Source organism: Ursus arctos, chromosome X (assembly GCF_023065955.2).
Source record: "Ursus arctos isolate Adak ecotype North America chromosome X, UrsArc2.0, whole genome shotgun sequence".
Taxonomy (NCBI): Eukaryota; Metazoa; Chordata; class Mammalia; order Carnivora; family Ursidae; genus Ursus; species Ursus arctos.
In genome coordinates this window covers 39,835,147-39,842,831 of record NC_079873.1, presented here as the reverse complement: position 1 = coordinate 39,842,831, position 7,685 = coordinate 39,835,147, and the positions used below count along the sequence as shown (strand labels likewise).

The 7,685-nt window shown below is 48.8% G+C and overlaps 1 pseudogene; it reads left to right on the top strand.

Annotated features, from left to right (window-relative positions):
* The first annotated feature begins 547 nt into the window (after positions 1 to 547).
* LOC113265823 (nucleolar protein 12-like) lies at positions 548 to 1,328 on the top strand (annotated as a pseudogene).
* Positions 1,329 to 7,685: the final 6,357 nt, after the last annotated feature.

The following is a 7,685-nucleotide window of genomic DNA, read 5'->3' as shown; positions in this document are numbered from 1 at the left end:
CAAGGAAATGCTTTTTTTTTTTTTTGGAACAGACCTTAGAGAAATTTGCCTATTTTTACTGTAATGCAGGTGTAATGTTGTTTTGTTTGCTTGTTTTGTTTATTGGAGTATAATTAACACACCGTGTACAGCCACCGTGCAAAACAGTATAGAGGTTCCCCAAAAGATTAAAATAGGTCACAGCTGTCTCCTCATGGAATGAAGTCCTGCCCCTGGAGCCCTCTCCCTCCTCACCTCACACAAGCTGCCACGTCCCTCTGCAGCCAGGACCGAGGACCACTGGGGAGAACTCCGGTTAGCTGGCATGTTCCTGCTGGGCCTCAGCTCCCGGGCTCTCTTGCTGATGACTCCGCTCTTCCCAGGAGCTTGAAGCCAGGCGGGCACCTGGGGACTCAGTCAGAGCCGCTGGGGCCGGGAGGTAGGTCCTGCAGCCTCTGCTACGGGGTCCGGCCCAGGGGCTCTGCAGACTCCAGGAAGCCCTGGAAAGCCAGTGTCCACGTGGTCATTCACCATTCATCCCACCGAATTTTAAGACGTACTGGGTAGGATGTGGTATCAAGGGATTGTTAACTTTGTGAGGTGTGTAAGGTTCTTGTGGTTCTGTTCAGACAAGCAGTATTTACTTATTAAAGATACATACCGAAGTATTTATAGGTGAAATAACATCTGGGATTTTCCTTAAAAATGTTCCAGCAAGGGCAAGATACACCGATTTCCGCACCTTATTTGCAATGCACCAAGAAATGAGGTAGATTGAGCCACGACCACAGCAAAGGGCAGCAAGATGGTGATGACCGGGGGCCTCTGCTCATTCTCAGCTTCAGGGAGAAGCAGAGGGAGTACCCGACAGGTGCCCGCAAGCGGAAGCTGGAGCCAAGAAGGAGGCCGTTATCCTTCATGCCGCAACAGTTCAAGGAGCGCAAGCTCTGGGAGGAGCGCCCCCGGGAATCCTTGAAGATGCTGGCGGAGAGAGAGGAGGCTCTGGAAGAGTCAGATGAGCTGCAGTGGCTGGTGGCCCCGAAGACAGAGTTGGTGCAGTGTGACCACCCCAACCACACAGCCACTGTGAGCGCCACCAGCGACCGGGACCTCTCCGGGACCCGCCTGAACAAGGGGCCAGGCTGGGTCCGTGGAGGCAGCATCATCCATGGAGAAGCCAGCCAGAGCCACACCCGGGAAGCCCAGAGCCCCCCAGCCACCCCAGTGGGTCTCCTCTCTCCCACTATCGCTGCATGTACGATCATAAGAAGGTCAAGAGCAAATACCCCGGCCTGACCCAGGACTCCACCACGAAGCGCCTGAGGACCAGTAGGACCCAGCCCCCCTAGCGGAGAGGCAAAGCCCGGCAGAGCCAGCAGGGAGCCCCAAACTGGGCCATGCTCCCAGCCTCGGCTGCAAGGACCTGTCCTGTCTCAGCGTGTGGCCGTTCCTGTGACCCAGCCCACGCTGGGGTGATCACTCCACAGCCCCAAGTTGGAATGCCAGCACCTCTCCAGCCTGGGGCTTGGACCCCAGAAGCAGCCGGTAGCTGAGAGCTGGTCTCTCCGGGAAAGAGCCTTCAGAGCCAAGTTTGAGGCCCTCGGCCTTCATCGGATTTGTGAAACGAAGGGCGCTGGTGGTCAGTTTGTCCTTGGCCTGCATGCTGCTGCCGAGGGCAGGTTTCTGGGGTAGTGGAAACAGGGTCAGTCCTTATTCTCCAGTAGTTTTCCCTGTGGGCATGAAGACATAGTGTTAGATCTGGGCCCCTAACCAGGAGTGGAAGCAGCTGAATTCCCCGCCCCCAAACTTGGGCAGTGCCCCCAGGCTTCCAGCAGCTCTCAGACAAGCCCAACAAAAAAGGAGTGATTAATGCCTTTTAAAGAAACTGCGTCTTGACTCGCTTGAAAGCCTGGCGTTCTGCAAGGGCTGGCATTTCTTCACACTCCTTCCGGATGGAGCAGTGAAAACCAGCTTTGTCCCTTCCTTGTCCCAGCTTAAGAGGGGCGCACCTCACTTACACACAGCGCTGTTTTGCGGACTGAGCAGGGCCATTGGCTGAATCCAGATCCACCTGCATCAGGGAGATGTGCCAGCGAGGACCACCAGAGCCCTTGCTAGACACCCCCCCCACCCCCGCCACTTTCTGGTTCCTCTGATTCTGGGGCCGGAGCACAGGAATCTCAGGTTATAACTCTGGTTGGGGGAGCTATGTTGGGTCCTAACACTAGGACTGTGAAAGGGAGTAAGATTTGCCCTCAGCTGCCGGCAACGTTCATGGAGCAGTGAGAGAGACGGTCAAGGTGACCGGACAGTGCTGTAATGGGAGCACAGTTGTAGGGTCTCCCCAGCCCTGGGATGTGGCAGGCTTGGGAATGGTGGCTCCGTTGTGCTGTACCTGGGGGAGGACAGGTGCTCTCCCATGTCGCTATCAAAACCCACCTCCTGGTGATGCCCAATGACGGCAGGTGAGGGGCCACACTTGGGCTCAGCTCCTTCCACCTGCTCTCCCTGCTGCCTTCTGGCGGTCCTCCCTGGGCTTGGGGGTGAGGTGACGCCCCCTGCTTGGCTGCCTCCATCCTGGGCAGAGCACGAGGCCTATTACCGATCTTTCCAGGTGCTTCTGGTCCTCAACCCAGGCCAATGAGTGTGAGTTCGCCCCCCTGGGGACCCCGTGAGCAGAACAGAGCTGGCCTGGGGGGATTAGTACACATAGCAGGGCTTGGGTTTGAATCCTGGCTCTGCCACTTGGCCACCGTGCTAACTCCTCACTGACCTCTCCGGGTCTGTTTCCCCAAGAGTGAGACAACACACCTGGCATTCCCAGGTAGGCCTTCAGTGTGTGCTCGTTGCTGCCACCATCTACGGAGATCTCTGACCCTGTGTCTCCTCCCCGCCCCTCCCGAGGGACACAGGGGTCACTTATGACTAACATCTACAGTTTGTAACATTTACAAGTATTAAATTCTCATCCACTCTCAAAAGAAAAAAAATGGGTTGGTGGACAGGGCGATGTTCGAAATTTTATACAACGTTGGGGAAAATACTCTAACAACAAATAATTCCCAGAATATATGAAACAAAAATGGCAAACAGATGTTGATGGTCAGGACTGCACAACTGTTCGTAGGAGCTCATTATACCATTCTCTCGTGTTTTGTGGATGTTCGAAATTTCCCAAAGTACAAGTATTTTAACATTTTTTTTTACCAGTATGAACACTGAGGACATCATGCTAAGTAAAATAGCCCAGTCACAAAAGGACAAATACCGGACGCCTGGGTGGCTCAGTTGGTTAGGCGTTTGCCTTCGGCTCAGGTCCTGATCCCGGGATCCTGGGATCGAGTCCTGCATCAGGCTCCCTGCTCATCGGGGAGTCTACTTCTCCCTCTACCCCTCCCCCCTGCTCGTGATCTCTCTCTCTCTCTCTCAAATAAATAAAATCTTAAAAAAACAAAATAAACTTAAAAAAAAAGACGAACACTGCCCGATTCCACATATAGGAGGTCCCTAGGGTAGTCGAAATCATAGAGACAGGAAGTAGAATGGTGGGTGCCAGAGGCTGGTGTAGGGAGGGGGACTTGGGGAGTTAGCAGTTCATGGGTCCAGGGTTTCAGTTTTGTGAGATGAAAAGTTCTGGAAGTTGGCTGCACGGCAGTGTGAAAATACTTCATGCTACTGAACTATACACTTAGAAACAGTTAAGATGGTACATTTTGTGTTACACGTACTTTCCCACAATTCTGTTGTTGTAATTTTTAAGTTTACTGGGCAAATACATCGTGGAGGCACTTGAGAGAGGCCGCAGTGCTGGATACGATACAGAAAGTGCAGTCAAAATCAACTCTAGATTTTAGTCATGCTGAAATACTGGAACTACCACGAAACTCTGAGTAAAATTAACAAGTTTCTATTCCAGTTCTTCCTCTTTTTAGATGTGAAAATAGAAAGAAGGTAGTTTTCACTTGCTTTGTCTTGAAGATGTGTATGAAAATTCCTATCGGTCAATGCAAAGGTATTTTCAGACCAAGAGTACAGAGAACTTACCATCAATGCTCTGGGCTTGAGAAAAATATTTGACAAAAGTCTCTAACCTTAGAACAGAAATCTCAAAATGAGGAAAATGGTAGCAAGAAATGACTCTTGTAATGTACACATGAAATGAAATCTAAATGGATGTGATTGGGCATTTAAGATAAATATTCTTGGCTGTAAGAGGGAAAAAAAAACCAATAACAGCCCAGGGCCTGAATATTTTTATTAAAAAATAAAATATTAAAAACATAAAATAAACTCTAGATCAAGAAAACCACATATTACAAAAGCATAGCTTACGGGGTTTATGATAAGGCAAACCTCCTTGTCACCACTACCAAATTCAAGAAAGAACTTTACCACTCACCCCCAAAGCCTCATTCAAATTTAACCTATCAACCATTACACCGGCTTCACAGCAATGATTTCCTTGCATTTTTTTTATTGTTTTATTGCCCAGTGTACATCCCAAACATCGTAGTTTAGTCTTCTCTATTAAAAAAAAAAGTTGTTAAATATTTTGGGGGGGCTCCCATCTGGTTCAGTCAGAAGAGCGTGCAACTCTTGATCTTGGGGTCCTGAGTTCAAGCCCCATGTTGGGCGTAGAGATGACTTAAAGAAATAGACTTTAAACAATTGTTAGGTTTCGAAGTCTCTTAATTTTCCCATTTCTCCCTCAGGTCCGGACTTGAGTGATTGCATACACGTGGCGCGGTGCCTAGAAAACCCACACGACTCTTCCTATGTGCGTCTCCTCTACTGTCACGTGACCGCCACACTCGCAACCCTTCTGACAGCAGGTGTGCGGGCAGGTGTGCGAGCGTTTTCCCCGTGCCAAGCAGCTCTGTGAGGCCAGCTGGGTGTCCTCCAATTTAACTCAGTTCTGACACTACCTGGACATAGGGTCAGATCCCACAAGGTAAGGGCTCAGCCCCACCGACTGCTCCGTCCCCTCCACTTGAGATGCCCATCCCAAGGCCAGGTCGTCACCTGGGCCTCTGACAGGTGGGCTATCAATCAGAGGTTCCTCTGACAGCGTCTTCGGGTTCGATTAATTTGCCAGAGCGGCTCCCAGGGAACCAGCTTACTTACTGTTTACCAGTTTGTTACAGAAGGATATGATAAGGGATACAGATGAAGGGCCAGATGGAAGAGGTGGGTAGGAGAGGGTATGCGAAGGGGTGCGGAGCGTCCATGTTCTCTCTGGGGTATCACACTCTCAGCAGCCCCACATGTTCACCAACCTGGAAGCGCTCCCAACCGTGTACTTTGGGTTGTTTTTTTTTTAATTTTATTTTGAGAGAGAGAGAGAGAGAACTAGTGGAGAGGCAGAGGGAGAGAGGAAGAAAGAACTTTTTTTTTTAAATTAAGATATTTATTTATTTATTTATTTATTTATTTATTGGAGACAGAATGAGTGAGAGCACAAGCCAGGGGGAAATGTGGGGGAAAAGCAGGCCCCCCGCTGAGCAAGGAGGTTGATGGAGGACCCCATCCCAGGACCCCAGGATCATGACCTGAGCCGAAGGCAGACGCTTAACCACCTGAGCCCCCCAGGCGCCCTACTTTGGGGGTTTTTATGGAAGCATCATCATGTAGGCATGATCGATGATTAACTGTTTCCAGTCCCTCTTCCTGCTCTGGAGCAGTTGCGGGGGGCGGTGCTGAAAATCCCGGTCTTCTAATCATGGCTTTAGTCAGGATCCAGGACTCACCTAGAGTCATCTCATTAGAACAAAAGACATGACTATCATCCAGGAAATTCCAAAGGACTTGCAAACCCTGTGCCAGGAACCAAGGGGCAGAGACCGATATAGATTTTTTTTCTATTATGTCCCATGCAGTTTCATGTATTTCTCTGTACTTGCTTCCTGCAAATTGGCAGCTGGATGCAGAGGCCAGAGCTGGTTCAGGTTTGATCTCTTGGGTAATAGTACAGACGCGGGCATGTCTTCTCATCGGGGGACACATATTGTCTGATTGTCATTCTTTTTGTGATGTTAGCAGCTGAGATTCCCAACGCCTAGATCCATTCATTGGTGGTTGCAAAATTATGATATCCAAATTTTAACAATTCGTTTTCATTTGTTAATTGCAGTACTTAAAACGGGATGCTTTCAGCCACCTATTGTTTGGTTACCAATGCTATAGTTCATATGGGAAGGGCAGGCTAAATGTTTTATTCTTTCCCCTTTGTTTGCCAGTTTTCAAGAGAATGGTTTGGTTCCCTCTCATCTTCCAAAGTCACGACTTGATCAAACATCACTGTGAACTCATTAATTTAAACATATTAGATGGGTTTCAATCAAATTGCAATTATTATCTTCTTGAAGCTTGTATGATCTCATCTGTGGCCAATGGGAGACTCCTGAAGCTGGCACCCGGGTCCTTTGGCCATGACCCAAGGAGGTCTTGACAACTTCCTCACAATCTGCTACAATGACAAGATTCTGGGATCATCTTGTACATTTCCAGTCCCAGACCTGGAATCGGCCATTTCTCCAAGAAACACTGATTTCTTTCCGTGGGAAATGGTATTTCAAGGCTATAGTCTGGGTGCCAGGGTGGCTAGCTACTGAGTTGGTCATTGTTTCTAGGCCTCTTCAGCAGATAGAACTAGAAAGTACGCGCACGAGTGCACGCACTCACATTCTTCTTTTTTTAAATACACTATCTTATGAGATCATACTGATATTTCCGATTTAAATTCAGGAATACAGATTTTTTGTTTTTTAACCTCTTGTGTATTGTATCTGTATTTCCTTCTTCCACAGCCAAAACAAAGGTTCTTGAAAATAACAAGGGATGATAGAATATCTCATAATTAATCATTGACTTTATCCCACTGTGTTAGGGGTTCCCAAGACCACCTCACATTTGGTGACTCGCTAGAAAAACTCATAAGATGGAACCTATAGTCGTATTCACGGCTAAGGTTTATTGCAGCAAAAGGATTTGTGACAGAAAAAGCAAGGGAAAAAGACATAGATGGGCAGAATCTAAAGGATGCCATGCACAGGCTTTCTTATGCTTTCTCCCTCCCACGATGGGTCACGAAGAGCTCACTGTTTCCTAGCAACGAAAATGCAGCGACTCATGTGTGATGTTTCTGCCCGGGGAAGCCATTAGAGACTCAATGCCTAATTATTGGGGGCTGGTCAATAGGCACTCTCTGCCTAGCACAAACCAAAAGTGCAGACCCTTTTTTTAAAAAGATTTTATTTATTTAATTAGAGAGGGAAAGAGAGAACCACAGAGATGGCGAAGAGAGCACGAGCCAGGAGGAGAGGGAGAAGCAGGCTCCCGACTGAGCAGGGAGTCCACCGCAGCGCAGCACGAGGCTCAATCCCAGGACCCTGGGATCATGACCTGAGCCGAAGGCAGACGCTTAATCAACCCAGGTGCCCCAAAAGTCCAGACTCTAATGGAGGAAAGGAGGTAAGCAGCACAAACCACGCTGTTTGCACAAATAGTCTGGGAACAGTGAGCCATTCTGGTCAGTTAAGGAACAGCGGGACTGCTCCCCAAATCCAAGTTCCCAGCCAAGTGCCAACCTTGCAAGCAGGCCTTTCAAAGGATAGCAGTCTCTGGCCTGCTTTATTAGCCTCTTTCTGGAGAGTTCATCCCTTGACTCTTGGCCAAGTCAACTTTACAGCAAAATTATCAGTAGGACC